The sequence below is a fragment of the Glycine max genome, chromosome 8 (genome assembly GCF_000004515.6).
Source record: "Glycine max cultivar Williams 82 chromosome 8, Glycine_max_v4.0, whole genome shotgun sequence".
NCBI lineage: Eukaryota > Viridiplantae > Streptophyta > Magnoliopsida > Fabales > Fabaceae > Glycine > Glycine max.
This window is the reverse complement of record NC_038244.2, coordinates 41,070,353-41,088,292: the sequence shown is the minus strand read 5'-3', so window position 1 is coordinate 41,088,292 and position 17,940 is coordinate 41,070,353.

Here is a 17,940-nt window from a genome sequence, read left to right as displayed (position 1 = left end):
TTTCAATAACCACCATGAACACATTAATTAGATTATCAAGAAGAGTTTTAGAAATATATAAACTCATAATAATTGATCAAATAAATGCAATAGAATTTGAATCCTTATGTGATTTCTGATCTATGTGTTTTTCTTAGAATCTATTACAGAATGGTGTAAAGACAATGAATTTTGTAATACCATAGACGAGAGACTTGTTTAAAAGCATAAATGGTTTTTTTTTAGTTTGCATATCATAGACTTTAAATCATCTTATACAAGGTTTTTCAGGTTGTACCGTATAAATTATTTCATCAATGTTTCCATTTAGAAACGTAATCTTTACATCCATCTATGCAAAAAAATTATCAAAATGATCTACGGTATTATTATAGTTCTAAGAAAGTCTTTCTAAGAAATCAGAGAGAAAGTCTCTTTGTGATCACTGTCTTCTTTCTTGTAAAACTTTTGGCGACAAGACAATCTTTATATATCTCAAAATTACCCATTGAATCTCTTTCAACTATAGATATTTATCTATAACTTATGGGTTTCACACTTTCAAGCAATTTGACGATATCCCAAATGTCGTGTTCAATCATCAATTTTATTACATCATTTATGGCATCAATCCACTTGAGAGTTAGAGCACAACATGACTTGACTAAGGTCAATTAGATCTTCTCAGTCAACCTAATGTCATATTTCATGTTCTTAAAAAATATGACATAATCATATTAAATTATATTTTTCCTTTCTCTAGTGGATCTTTTTAATGACATTTCTTGAGATTATTGAGTTTGAACTTTAGGTGGTTTTTGAGAGGGAATCTTAGTGTTGTCTTGTCTTTTAATAATGCTAGGAGTAACATCATTATTTAATTACCATATTTGTTTCTTAAACAATGGTAAGTACAAAGGTTTATCTATTGTCAATAAAAAATTATTCTTTAAAGACAATACTCATTATGTTTCTTTCCCCTCCAAACTCAATTTCCTTAAGGAGTCTTACACATCTCAAACATGATCTTAAAGTAAGATTGTAAAACTTATACACGTGAGAGCTTTAAATGTAACAAAAAAAAATTACAACTAATTATCTTTAAGTCCAACTTACCTTCATGTAGCTTATAAGACATTGCTTTGACTGAATATCCCTAAATGTGTATATGCCTAATGTTGGAATTTCCCCAACTCATACCTATGGGATAAGGACCACCGGACATGGTACCCGAAAAGGATATAAATTGTATTCTTTAATGTCTTTTCCCAAAGTGACTTTGGTAGAGAAGAATTAAACTTCTTACCATATTTGTACAAGTCTAGTTTCATCATTCTGCAACTTTGTTCATGCTAGGTTTGCCTAACATTACATGTTATAAAACAATTTCATAATTATTAAAGAAAATCACATGGGGGACTCCAAACGTTGTACCTTATGTCATATATATCATAGTATTCCCTATAGTCACATTTGACAACCTTAATTTTCTTAGTTAAAGTTCAACTTCATCTTTGAAAGACTAAATGTTTAGAGGTCAAAACTTCTCAAAATTTAAATAAAGAGGAATCATCTATGAACATAATAAAATACATTTGTTCATTCCATAAATCCATAAGGAAAAGAACACAAATATATGCATGTATTAGTTATAACACATCCTTATTTCTTTCAACACCTGAATTTCATTTTGTTTGTTTATTTCCCCTTTATATACTCAATATAGACTATAAGGTCCAACTAATATAAAGGATCCAGAATTTCCTATAACACAAGCATCCAAATTCTATATTAAGAGATATGACTTAAGCGCTTATGTTATAAAGTAACGAAATTCTCATTTAATTTTAAGTTTTGTACCACCCAAAAAATGTTTGTAATATGAACACTCAAATATCCATAAAAGAACTCATAACTTGCAACATTTAAATCACACGAGAGACTAACTTTATTATTTCTAATTGAACAAAAATAATTGAATTTGTCTAAATTAGAAATAAAATTTAGTTTAATAAATAGCTCAATATATGTCTCAACCAAATTCAAATGAATTTCAGTCTTTTAAAGCAACATAAAAGTTCTCATAACTTCAACTATAATTTTATGTCATCGCCCACATAGAAGAATTTTTCATTATCACTTGGCGGATGACTCCATAGGTAGCATCGTATAGACATGCTTTTGTGAGTAATAGAACCAAAATCTACCCACTAATGTCCTTCGATACAAAACTAAATTAACTTTAAAATAAACAAAAATGAGAAGTTTATCATTTTCACACACTAAATAGTGTAAATGAGACCTTTTTTTATATGCTTCATCCTACAAAAGCAAAAAAGAAATTCCTTATCTTCTCTTGTTTCTTCTTTAGAAAAAAAGTATGCAGTATCTTCAACTCTCAACTGACTCCTCTCAAACTCTAAATTTTATACATGCAACTTTGGAATTTAAATAATGAGTAATTTAAACCATAGTAGTAACAACAACAATAATTAAAGAAGAGAACAATAAACATATAATACACAAATAATCCATATGATAAATTTCAAGATCCAAACAAGATATCTAGCACACCATTAATCCTCAATCATTGGATTGAAAAAGACTAACTGCAAGTGGTACTCTCAACGCATTGATCAAATATTGGTGATAAGTCCTCTCAAACAAAGGTTGTCTTTGGACACTCCATTATTCACATGGAAAACTTATATATGATGATTACTCCAGTCAAATAATTATTGTCTTTGAACATTTCATTATTCACATGAAAAATCACATTATTTATAATCACCACATGTTTATCATCGCAAGCATGTAATTATTTTGTCAAATTGTGTCTTCCTTTAGGCCGAGCACAATTTGCATGAATAATTTCATGCAACATTCATGTAAATTCAATCAAATCAACTTACACAATAGATGTTATTTTGACAACATGTTGTTTCAATCAATTTAACCAAAGAATACAAGACAATTTAATATAATAAATGAGAGGTCTTAAAATTACACAACTTTCACATATAATTTAGTTATATAAAAATATATATAACAGAACATGCAAATATTTTATAGAACAGAGCCATCACAAGATACCTAACACAACGTTAATTCCTAGAGAAATTAATTTATAATTGGTACTCTCAACGTAATGATCAAATATTGACAATAAATCCTATCAAATAATAACCTTTCTTTGGATTAACTATTATTCACATGAAACTACCTATAATTGTCACACATTTATCATCACATGTATAAAATATTATTTGGCCAAGTTGCGACTTTATTTACTTTGACAATATATCGTGTCAGTCAATTTAATTAAAAAAATACTAGACATACAAATAAATGGAAATGATTTGTTACTGCTAAATTTACACTTAATCATGATAGCAAAAAACTATAAAACATTAATTACGTTAAGTAAATATCATATCCTTAAATTATATTTAATGTTATCATTGATTTATACTTAAAATATCCCAATTAAATATTGCATCTTTCTTTTGTTTCTTTTGTTGAAAGCACCCATGAGAGATAAACTCATCAATAGACTATTTGTCCTTGTCTTATAGCTCACTTTGAATTGCTCAAAGTGTGCAAGAGGTGAGATCAAAACTAAATGCACGAGTAGGTCTTCACCAAGCTCTAGCTAAACATTTTCATTATAACTTTCCCTCTCTTTTTTTTAACAAAATCAAATAATAAATAAAAAAACAAAAACTGCATGCGCAAAAAACTTCCTTATATATTATGAACAATAGCCATGAAGAGAAGTTGTTCACAAATCCAAATAACGATGCCAAAAAAACAAAATACACCCGAATTTAAATCAAATATCCAATTTACCAACAAAATATGTGTTGTTCCAAAAAAAAATTGGGTTCATATAACCAAAGTATTCCAGGTATAATTAGAACAAAATAACTTTAAATTCCAATAATCTAAGAGTAATGGCAGCTCTGATATCACTTGTTGGAATTTTAGGGGATCCTTATAAAATACCAATAACCACTAGGAACTCATTAGTTATATTATCAAGAAGAGTTCTAGGAATTCTTGAACCCATAATGATTGATCAAATAAACACAACAGAATCTGAATTCTTATGTGATTTATGATCTATGTGCTTTTTTTATGATCTATTATGGAATGGATAACCGGCTAACAGCGTAATCGGTGACTTCATGGTTCTTCCTCAACCGGAACCTCTTTATTCTTTAATAGGACCTTCATAACTCTTTATATGGGAAGAAGAGAAACTATGTGTGACGGCTCGATATATTGGAGACCATAGTCTTCTTATAACATAATAACCTAATAGGATTTCCATTATCCCCTAATGGGCCAACATTGACATATGCTCATTTAAGTTTATATCATCTGATTTGGTTGTCCAATAGACTCACTTAATTTGATCACATAAAATAAAACTCACTAATGATAAATAATTAATATAATTGTCTTATAATATTAGCTCACATTAATTATTGAAATAGAAAATTTCAACTGATTTACTAAAAAAAACCTTGGAAAATAGATATTAGCTACATCAACTAAAAGATGTAAATAAATAAAATTTGGATTAAAATTAAAGATGTTCTCATCTACTTTAAGAGCGAGCCTGTACTAACAAACACATTTGTCACATGATTAGCCTCTCAAAAAACATGCATCCAAGTAAACAAACATCCCCAGACTATGAAATCTTTTATCAACTTCACCAACTGAAAGTAAGAGTGAGTTGGCTAACAACCTCCTTTAATCATGTTTATTGCATACTTAGAGTCAGATTCAAAAGAGTTCTCACCCTATGTCTTGCTCATCGTTCTCTTCTTAGTTGTCAAGCGTAAAAAATGTAAAACACTATCATAATGTTCAAAAGGGTATTTAAAGATAATGGACTAAAAGGTTCAAGTCAAAACACAAATGAAAATCTTAAAAATAATAAAATTCACATCTGTCACATGTCACGATCATGATTCATATCTCACGATTGTTGTCCATATTAACGCGAACTAGCAAAAGATGTTGTTAAAATTTTGGTGCTAGTCACAATCGTAATCCATGTGTCACACCCATGATCTATTCTATTTGTTCCAGAATATGCTCCAAAGTTGATGGTCATGGTTGTCAACTATATCTCACAGTTGTGATACTTCTCAAGTTTTCAAATGTCTCTCTAAGTTGCCATTCATCAATTCACAGTCACAATCTTCTCAACAGTGACTAAATAACTCCAAAAAATGAATCATTTTTAGCTCTTTTTTCACATAAAGTGACTTAAACACTTGTCTTTGACAAACTAACAACAAATAGTGAGTTTTGCCCATAAAAGTGTGTCACAATGAATCAAATTAGTATGAAAAATCACTTTAAAATACCATCAAATATCGGTTTATCACTTGTTCATACTCTTTCCACACCAAATTTTTCTCGTATTCCAAGCTCGAGCAAGTAGACTTCTCATCAATATCTTTTTTGCAAGAAGATATGACCAAAAACATCAAAATTCCACTCTTGCAAGTCCATACAAAGCTTTTTTTTTTTTTTGCTGCCAAACTCTATCTTTCCACTTTGCCTTCATGAATCAAGGAAAATTCTCATGCAAAATCCGAAATGTAAGGAATCTAAATGGACATCACCTTCTATTCACTGAACTTTCATTCGAAAACTAAAGGACTTTTAGGGTATTGAGAACTCCCATAGATTATTGTTAGCATTCTTTACAATAGAAAACTTTAAGATGCACAAATTGAGAGTCTTGCCTCAAGACATCCACCTTCCAAACCTCATCATCCCAAAGCACCCATATCCCTTAGATTGGCCCTGAGCATCAATGATGAATTTGTTATCAAAACAACATCTACCTGCAATGTTTGTTTCCTTTGATCCACTCACATGAGTCTCGAATAAGCATAACATAGAAACTTTAAATTCTTTCTCTTAGTTGTAGTGCCCTTGTAGTTCAAGTCAACAAATTCATTTGGAATTAGTAGAGTTGTTGATCCCATCGAATCCCTTCATCACATGGGCTTCCCCCTCATTCTTACTTGTCATAACAACATCCTGCAAGGCCTTAGGCATTTATATAGTATAAATTTTAATTATAATATAATTTATACAATAAAAATATTCATTTATTATAATTATAATATATAAAAACAAAAATTTATCCTTTATAATGCGCATATATACTAAAATACTAGTAATAACAAATCCTCTTGTGGCCCTACTACAGTATTTCCTTAAGTTTGTGTTTCTTAGTATTTTTAATTTTTAAACAAAAAGGAATTATAATTTAGATGTTGTCATTTTTATTATATTGTAAAAAAGTAAGAATATATTATGGAAAAAATAAAATAATTTCATAAGATATCGCAACAATCCTTTTAGCACTACAACACCAAGGTTTCGAATGAAATACTTTAAAATTATTAAAATAATTATATCTCCGGTAATGTTATACAATTCTTTTTTTTAGTAAAACATGTTTTAATTCTTGAAAAATAAAATCATTATTAGTTTATTATGCATTAATTGTATCAAGTTAATCTTTTCAATGATAAAATAATTTTGACTTAATTAAATTTTTCATACCTAAAATATAGGTCGTTTTTAGATTACTAACTAATATCAATTTTTTTTCAACCAAGTACCTAAAAACATTTTAGGTATTTGAAAAAAAAAATGAATTTTTAAGCAGTAATATGAAAAACGACATATTTTTTCAATTATGAAAAACTTATTTAAGTCAATTTAAAAAATAATTTTTTAGTTAACAAATGATAAGGAGGAGTTTTATTAAAATAAATAATTTAATTTAAGATAAAATTATAAATGATAATTTTATTATTTTATCGAAAACAAAAATAAAAATGGTAATTGTAAATTTAAGTTATGTTTAAAAGAAAATCTTATAAGCCAATAAAAAAAAATCGTTTCTCAAACACTTTTATTTAATCAAATATTTTTTAACTTGTCAAAAAACTAAAAATTAATTAAAATCATTTGATGAACATATATGTAATTTACTTTTATATAGACTTAAGAAACTTTATCTCATTTATTTTTTAAGATAATTCTTCATTCAAAATAAGAAATACATCAAATTGATAAGATATTTTTTATTGGTAAAAATAAAAAAATAGTATTTGAAATTTATGATAATTCACCTATCAATTTATCATGTTTAATCAACCGAACTAGATTAGTAAGATAATATTAAAGGTGAAATTAAAGAGTTAAAATGCTTATATTTAATATTTGGATAAAGTTAGAAGAGAAACCCAACAAGATCAAAAGAGATATATATTTTGTGTCTAGAGAATAGTGAAATAAGAGTGAGGAGAAACATAATATTTTATATGTGTACATTGATCATAAACCACAAAACACCAATTATATATGGTTTAAATAAGTTTTTCATACTTGAAAAATAGGTTATTTTCATATACTACTTAAAAAATTCATTTTTTGCAAATACCTACCTGAAAAAAAAAAATAATTTCATTTTATTATGTGTCATTAGTCGTCTTCCGTTAAGTGATAACGTGATAGACAGAGTGTCATGTAATCACCCCCAATCATTGGCATGTTAGTGTCATGTCATTGAAGGTAATGACATGACAATGAAGTGTCGGGGACAAGACTTGGTACTTTGTCCGTTATGTCATCACTTAACAGAAGACGACTAATGACAGATAGTAAAATGAGATTGAATTTTTTTTTTGAATACTTGATTGAAAAGAATAAATGTTAGATAATAATATAAAAATGTTCTATATTATAGATATAAAAAACTTAATTAAGTCAATAATTTTTAGTTGAATTATGAAGTATCAACAATCGATACATTTTAAAAGTTCAAACCCATTTGCATATTCTAAATCAGCTGTCGTAAACGCGATAAATTCACTTTCATACAGATTCGGCTTGACAAAAATAATAAGAAAAAAAATACAACTGTCAAAAGAAAAAGCCAAAAAAAAAAATGTTAAGTGCTTAATTATCAGTTATAAACAGTTTTCATGAATTTGCTGCCTTATCAGGAAAAAAAAAGCATGTTGAAAAAGAAGCAAATAGTAAAAGGATCATATAAGCGGATCGTGCTTAAGAGTGTGGAAAATTGAGTTAATAGATAGGTTAGGAGAAATAATATTTAAACCTTGGATTCAACATTAGGAAATAATTTTTGTATTTTTTATTTCTTAATTTTACATTTTACTTACTGAAATTAATATCAACATCTTTATAAATGTGTTTGGAATATTCACAAAAGAAAAATGTGTTTGGAACAAGGCTATCTTGGAAGGAAAATATCTAAGAAATAATATAAGTGAGAGAAAAAAAAAGACTTTTGAGTACTTAAGTAATATGTTGGTCGAAAATATAATAAAAAGTTTAAAAATTTAATGATTCTTATGTTTATATATATTTTATTTAGTTTCCCATTCATTCACTAACATGCATGGGACTTGCTTTCCAAAATTTTAAATTTGAACAAAATATCTAAAACTATATATATTTAATAGATTTAAAATGTATATAAATTATATAGTATTTGATAGCAGAAATGAATGGGAGTGTACTTGAAGAACAGAACTTAAATGCGGCAACAAGTCTCCAAAAACAATCACATGGCATTATATTAGATGGGGGAAAATGAAAATATGAATGAATGAATGATATAATTAAATTAAAGAGAGGAAAATAAAAACAAAAGAGGTGAGCTGTGAATGGAAGCACCTCAGTATTGGTTGGAGTCAGCTGTGTGCAAGCGTGTCCCTCATCAATGTATGCAATTCCAAAACCCTTCTCTCTTGCATTCTGTCAATGGTCCCCACTCACTTTCTTCTCTTCTCATACCACGATATTTTCATCACCCCTTCTTATTGTCTTTTCAAATTTAAATTATTATTATTCGTTATGAAACTAGTTCCCCATACCTTGTGGTTCTCAAAGTTTCTATTTGGAACCTTTTTTCTTTCTTGTGACAAAACATTAGAATAAGAATAAATAATGTAGTACCGATTGGGTTGTGTACAGTAGAACAAACTATTCCTCTCTTAGGACGAATCAAAATTTGAATCTTTATTCAAAAGACTGTTGATATTTATAGCGTGTTTGGATTAAATTTATTTTTCTCATAATCAATTTCAAAATCAACTTTTGCTTCTACTGTTAAATTTTTTACCATAATTTTGGAACCGAAATTTCAATTCTGGTAAGTATTCAAACGTGCTATTAATGTGTGACAATGTTTAGAATAAAATTACCTTAAAAACACACATGCGGACAAAACAAAACAAAAGTAATACATGTATTGAAAATATAAAAGATTTTTACACCTTCTATATAAATTTATTGATTATCTTAATTTTTACACCTCCTATAGAAATGAGTTTTTTTTAAATTCTAATTGATCTTTGTGTTTGAAATAAATCATATTGAAAGAGAAATATTCATCTTATGTATGCTCAAGGTTCCTTGATGAAGACTTATGACTGATCTTGACAAAAATAACTTTGTACCAATAACAAAGTTAAAAAGAAAAAAGAAATTATGTTGGTAGTACTCCTTTATAGGAAAAAAAATGTAAGAATTATTTTATGTATAGGGTGGTCAAGATTGCACATGAGAGAGTTTTATACTTTTCTCTTACCATTACACGATTTTTTTAAAAGAAATAAAATATTCAATCCAATAGTTAACAATGCAAAAGTGATTTATGGTAGCACATAGCCGCTCAACGAAAAGACAATACTATCCTTCACAATGTGCAAGACCAAACTTTCCTTTTGACATGTTATACATGTAGCATTATGGTAATAGATGAGTGTTTGTGGTGTGGTCAAGACCAAACCTCGTGTTGTTGAAGGTCTAACCAAAGGGGGTTGACGTCCCAATTTAAAGTCGTGTTCATCCATAACTCGAATTTGAATTCCAATGACAGACTTTATTTATTTTATTAAAAAGGAATTTTAAGTTGGGGGTAGTTATGTCATTAACAGTGAGAACCTATTTTAACATATCTTGTAGATTTGGACGGTAGTGTACACGTATCGTGTTGGTAACTTGGTTTTTTAGAGGCTTTGACGGCGTCGTTCAAAGCATCGAAATTCGAAAGTGGACTCACATATGAGTGGCTCGTGCACCGCATGTGCGTGCGATCTTAAAATCTTTCCTCTAATATTTTAAAAATCCAAAGCACAAGGATTTGGTGATGTAAGTTATGATCTAATTAATCTAATCTAATCTAATCTAATCATAGACACGTGCGTGCAGCTCACACGTGCCAGAGATAAGGTGGTATTTTTGGGGTGAGCGCGAGACCATGAACGTACTCTTGGGACTTCGAGCCACGTGTCGGCGCACGTGGGGTTGCCTCTCACTTGAATTGATTCTCTTTTATTATTATTATTATTATTTAAAAAAGAAAGAAAGAAAGAAAAAGCTGAAATGCTTTTTATTTTATTGACGTGCTTACAATTTTTATTATGGGAATTAAAAAAATTAAATATGGCCGCCATCTAATTAATACAATGAGGTCATAGGATTAGAGTACAGATGGGCACGGGGAATGTCCGTGTGTGCCGGCTTTTGCTTCCATTTGGTGTATTACTTTAGAGTTAAAATGTTTAAGGATAATCATTGTGATCACTTATTATTTACTCAAATTATTGTATTTAATATATTGTGGTTGTATTTTTTTTTTAAAAAAAAACGCACTATTTAGCCGCTGACTCACCTCAATAGTTACTTTATCTTCCGTGTATGCTTTGGAAAAATATATAACAGGGTGAAAGACAATTTTTTATCCCTAAAAATACATATTTAACATGTGATAATTTTTTTTGAATATATATGTAACATTATTTATCCAAATATAATAAAAATCAGAGGTGGATTTAAGAAAACATGTGAGAATTTTTTTAAATATACAGGTAACATTATTAAAAATTAACAAGTAGTTTATGCAATGCTATATTTTTTATGTTTAAAAAATTAAAATATATAGTCTCTATTTTTTATTTGTGCACTTTTAGAATAATTTATTTTATTTATATGTCTATTTAAAATTTTAAAATAATATTAATTATTATTGTGATTATAAAATTAATTTGATCTGTTTTTTAAAATACTTAACAAATACGATGGATTACTTTTATAAGTGATCTATGGTGCATCACTTTTATTTTTCGTTGGATTCAATCCTAGCGATCATATCTTATGCATTTCACAGTCCATTCTTCTCCTTCTGTACAAATACACAAACAAAGGTAGATATTAATATGGTTGTTGACAATGTGCATGACCGATTTAACAAAGGTAGATATCCTACAATACTGTTTTATTGAACTCCTTTATTTGCCCCCGCAATGTTAAGTTTCTTGTCTCTTGAACCCCTAAACCTACAACCTTGTCACCAAACCCATATTTGCATGCATGAAGTCGCATCTCTAAATTGCTAAAAACTCACCTTCAATAGCATTTGTGCCTATGTCGTCGTCGATTTGCTCGACATTGGTGTAGACACGAGAGTGAATCTGCTCGGTGAAGTCTTTAGAAACTTCCAGTTGCAAAATCAACAACCCAATTTTCCACACCATGTCATTCTTCTTCCCTTTGCCAAAGCTCTAATTTTTACCCCTCAAAATCTGGGTGTTTACGTTTTTTTTTTTTCATTCAATTTTGAATATCATTTTTTTCCAGGTCTCTTCACTTCCAAAATATATGATTTTTTCCCTTCTTTTGTTCCAAAACCCTTGTGAACCCTCCCCATTTTCTTGATTAGATCTTAAGAAAACCACAAGTTGTTATTGTTTAATTATGAGAAAAATGAAGAGGGGAATTATTGTGGGTATGGTGTCGCTATCACAACTACGAAAAAAAAGGAAGTGTGTTTTGTAACAACAATTGTCGCTACATGACATCATCAACTAATACGATGTGGATATAATTTGATTTTAATTTTTAAAACCCTTTAATTAGTTTATTCATTAAAAAATGTGTATATTTTTTTGTCTCATCGAATTTAAACATCAACATCATATATCCTAACTGAATCACGTCACAACATGTAAACCTAAACAATATGATAAATGAAGTGCCTCATGGCTCTGCAACCTATAAACGAAAGTAATATCATAGTATCTAAAAAAAGGTGAGTAGATGAATGAAAAAAAGACCAACATCACTATGTGATCATCAACTACATATACATCAATAGGGGAGGGGAATACAAAACAGACTCCCTAAGATGGTTATTTTATGCATCTCAAAAGAAAATAGTAAGAGGAATAAATCCTCAATACAAGGCATACCAATGTGACTTATCCAACTAGTCACATCCCACCATCACCTCTGGCAGAGCCTCCAAGATGCAAGGATAAGCTCACTTAGAATAATATATCGTATAAGCAACGTGTATATATTATAGGGTACAACAACAATAATAAAACATTTCAAACATAAATTTAACATTCCTACGTATTCACTCATCCACACTAACAATCGTATGATGCATGTTCTTACGACTAACAACCATGATATGGATGTTGACTGGACTCCATGAAGATTTATAAGATTTTAAGTGATCATGATGGACATTTCCCTCAAATTAGTTCAACATGACTACCAAGTCACAACAACACGACACATGCCAAAAACCATCGAGAAAAAGCCTTTAGTCTACGGACTAGCTTGGTGTTTTGTCACAATAGATATATGTGGGTAGCTACTTACATTACTACAAGAAGAAAATTTAACATAGATTATTGAACGCGTACTAAAAGGTTCCAAAACTAATGTTATCTAGCACAATTTTAAATATAGGTAGATTCTACATCGATTCCTTCATAATCCGATATAGGAAGTGACACATTCTACATGCGTCAAGCCACTTACTTCCTACATTGATTATGTCAATAACCGATGCAAAATGTGATTTTTTACATTGGTTGTGATTATAATCAATGTATAATGAAGTTTCTTTAAAATAAATAAAATTTGCATTCTGATTTATATCTAATGTTGTTTTTTGCCAAAAAAAAGTCTAATTTAGTTGGTTGAACAGAGTATGTGAGTGTTATAAAACTTCTCGTATTATGGTCAATTTCTACAAATAAAAAAATTCAATGTTTTTAAATCTAAACTAGTCAAGGCACTATTCAATGTTCATTGGTTCAATTGTTGTTGAACCGATATTAAATAAATGTATTTTCATAATTTTATAACTTTTAAAACTAAAATAAAACATCATTTTATAGGTTTTTAGCATTCAAGGTACAAATAATAAAAGTTCAAATAAAATATATCATAATACTTAACTTTAATTTTTATTAAAATACAACAATATCCATTAACATTAACAAATTTACATATGTATAAGAAAGAGAAAATGTCAAATTAATATAACAAAATTATAAAAATTAAGATATAAGGAATTATATATTAATATAAATGAGTAAATTATGTTTTATAAGAACAAAAAATAATCATTGATAAAAAAATTTATTCCTATTTGTAATTCTTATAAAATAAGTGTTTCTATTTGTATTTATATATTCTATATTAAATTTAAAAATTAAAAGAAACATTATTTTTTTTTTCTCAAAAATACCTGTTCTAGGTCGGGTTTGCCCAATTCCAGGCCGGTTTAACCAATTTTTGACCGGTTCGCAACGATTCCTAAATGGTTTGAAGTTTTGGAACAAACAAACGTTTCAATAGAACCATTAGGTTCGATTTTCGAAATCATGTTTATATTCATCATTGTAACTTTTATACATGTAAGTATGTTTCTTTTTATTTATACACCATGACCTATATGACATCAGTTTTAGATTCATACACATCATATATTAAAAACTAAAACTTATAACAAATAAAATTATGAAACAAAAGCTTACAGGAGACACAAAAATTTGTAACGTGAAAACCCCTTCAAAGCATGAGTAAAAATCACATGTCGTCTACACTAAAGAAACAACTCCACTTTTATCAATAGATATAATACAAGAGTCTCCAAATGCACAAGCATTGAATATGTTCATCAAAATCAAAGCTTATAAAATAACAATGTACAACATAAAAAAAACCCAAAATATAGCTTGTACTACAAAAACATGTTCTTTCTCTTCAATCCTCCAAACGACAATCCAAGCAAGCAACTAATTTCATATATGAAACTTCTTGTTTCTGTTTTCCATCTCCTGCACAACACATCAACAATTAATATACTAAAGCTAGCAATAACATTCCTCATAACACAGATGTTATGAAATCAAATTCATACCCATACTTCTTAATAATCCCCTTGCAACAATATGTATTGCTTGGAGATGAATATGATGCGACAACAAAGGATTTGATTTATCACCACAAGTCTTTTTAGGCTTTGAAGGTGGATTAAGTTAGTCAGAAAGAGAATAAACTTATCAAAAAGGAATTGAAAGAGAATAAGACACTAAACAATATGCAAACAAAATAAATTTATGTAGGAGAAATGACAAATTTTCTTCTTAATAAACATCTTCTGTTGCATATTATTTAGTGCATTGTTTTCTTTCACCTTCTTTTTTTATAAGCTCATTGAAGAAAATTGATCAACCTTCAAAAGCCTAGGAAAACTTACGAGGAACCATAAAAACAACCTTGTAACTCGAGAAAGATCATAAATGACATGCAACATGCTAAAAATCAATCTTAGTTCTAATAGAGTCTAAAATTTATTTTATGGTCTGTCATGCTCAACATGTATATTATGTTTCATTTAGCCATCATGGACTAACCTTACTCTGATTGTCAAGCATGATGGGATTGAAATCAAGATTACGTATTCATTAAGTGATAAAAATGGTGTTAGCGGCAATTAAAGATATGGTACACGAAGACACTTGGTCAAAGTACAAACATGCATACTACCTTCATGTCACTAATATCATTTCTATCACTTAAATGAGTTATCAATAATGTTTTCCTTAATGTCCTCCTCGACTTTTAAGGCTAACTCATAATGGTTAAATGACACTTTGTGAACATGTAAAACTTAATAGACTTTAACATTATTTGTCGGCACCAACTTTTATGCATTCCTAACATGTTATTGTTTTTGGGTGCTTTCACTTTTGTACCTCTACCTCCTCCTTGATGTGCATGGGACTTACACACATTCATGTTCACCTTTTTTTGCACGTTATCGTACATGCAGGGGGAAATAGTGGATTTACACTACGACAAGCTCACGTGGCCCAAACTCATGCACACAAGACTTTCATCTCTTGCTAGCCACTTTGAAAGCCATATCACAAAATGGTATATAAAAATATGAGCTAAAGTTATCCAATGTGGGACTTGGCCTTTTGTCATATCCTTCAAACTATAACATTTTCCTCCTCAAGATTCTTATCCTCCAAGGCCAAAAATCGTTAACATTTGGGACTATTATCAGATTTGGCACGAATATTCTCTGAATAATGGCCATTATCCTTTCTTGATTTGGGTATAATAACACAAATTTTATTTCTATTAAAATTTTTTTACTAGCATCCATGGCCAATACAAATCCTTCCTAAATTGATATGATCCCCGATTTTCCTCCTTAACGGATTTTGCATTAATGGCATTTTTCTCGTGAGCATGATCATGTCGGGTTGCCAACAACAATCTTTCTCCAGTGTCACCACTGACCTCCTTATTCACTCCCTCTACATCTCCTTCATGGTGTTTATCCTTTTGGCTTTATAGGACAATCATCAAAACTATGAGCATAGGTTCCACAATGGAAACAAACAAGATGAAGCCCTTCTTATTCGATACGAAGGAAAAGATTATAAACCTTGATCGTAGGGACAAGTTTTTGGAAAAATCCAATTCCACATAAATTCTGGCAAATTGATCGCGAGATATTGAGGTTAAGCAATCAACCTTCAATGGAATCCCTAGGGTAGCACCCACACTCCAAAGAATAGTATTATTATACAAATCTAATGACAATCCAAGAAGACAAACCCACATTTCCATTTTTTCTCTTCCACTACATTAGCTAGAAAAGCAACCTCCATCTTTATACAAGTAGTGACAGATCCATAGGAGAAATGGGGGAATTCCCCCTTGATCCTTTGCGTATATATAAGAAAAAACTATTTCGCGAACAAAGGAGATAGGACTGGGAAGGCTAGCATGTTTTCCATTGGCCATCAACTTGGCAAATAGAAGAGTAGAAGAGTTAAGATAAGAGAGGTTTGCATGTTTTCCATTGGTCTTCAACTTGGATTCAAATCCATTTATTAGTTGAGTGAATGTCCATGAGAGGAGGAGAGAAACATCAGGGAGGAAATTTCAGGGGAGTAATGAGTAATCGGAAACCCAAAAGAAATTTGAGGGACCGACACGATGTGATCACCTACTATTTCTCCAACTTTCTTGAGCATTATCTACTAAAAGACCTTTGGGGTATTTTTGCAAGATGGGGGAAGGTACTAGAAGTGTTCATTGTGCCATAATGTTTTTTAGTTGTCACCAAGACATGATTTTTAGTGGTATATTGGTATGTTTCTATTGGTCGGGAGGTTATTATTAGGGACATTTTTGTATTTGGGAGATTATTGTTATTTTTGTCACACTTGCAGGAATGAGTTATGTGGGGAATGGGATCGTAGGGTGTTTCCTTTCTACTATGTAACTTATTTTGTCACTAAGGCCTTCATTGCTCTTGTACTGTTGGTACCAGGATGTTTATTATTATTATTATTATATACACTACTTTTTGCCAACAAAAATATGTATATATAAGAAAAAAAGTAAAATTAAAATTAAAAACATACTAATAAAGAAAAATGTATAAGAAAAATAGACTTTTGAGTTGATATATGCTTAATTTTCTTCTAATAATAGATCATATATCTAGTTTTGCACATAAAATTAATAATAAATATTTTTGTTAAACTGATTATTTATTAAAAGTTAGATATTTAAATAATTGTGTAAAAAAATCGACCCCTCCTTTTTAATATACTTCTGGGTCTATCCCTACGTACAAGGATATAGTGATCCCCCATTGCCATGGTACCTCTGATGGAACCTTGTTTGTGGATCCAATTTTTAGCATCAACAAATTGAAAAACCTATTTGAGACTCTATGAAATTGGGAAAAATAAAAGGATAAAGCAGAATTAGGAAAGAAGATGGAAAGAATAACATCACAATCTTGGAAGATTTATAAGTTGAAGATGATTCACCATAAAGAATAAGATTGATTGGTAAGAACCTAAGATTTCACATAAGAACCAAGAGAAACACACTCTTAACTGTGTCTAATATGAAAATTTCATCAAAACTGTCAACAAATTATTTAAGAAGTCTATATACAATTTCAACTAATAACCCTACAGAAAAATAGACTTTTAAGTTGATATATGCTAAATTTTCTTCTAATAATAGATCATATATCTAATTTTACACATAAAATTAATAATAAATATTTTTGTTAAATTGATTATTTATTAAAAGTTAGATATTTAAATAATTGTGTAAAAAAAATCGACCCTCCCTTTTAATATACTTTTGGGTCTATTCCAATGTACAAGGATATAGTGATCATCCACTTGCCATGGTACCTCATACAAAATCATGATTTTAGTCCTCTCGCAATGTGAATTGCACCATGTAGAAGTTCTTTGGCATGTCAATAATGTGTATCTTCACAACCTTTTCTCACTTGCGACACAATTTTGCTTCCATCATCTTAAAAGTTAAAACTAACTTTCTTGCCCATAACGCTGACAATTAGGACATATCTTCCATGTGTTGAGCTTTTCGTCAGAGACTCGAATCTCTGGGCATGAATCATATTCTTTTGCCTTGCCATTGTTATTACCTATGTGTTGGCTTCTTCATCTAGATTCAAGTGCATTTCATTCCTTCCCGCCCTTCTTTGGGTTTGTTAAAAGCTTTTTC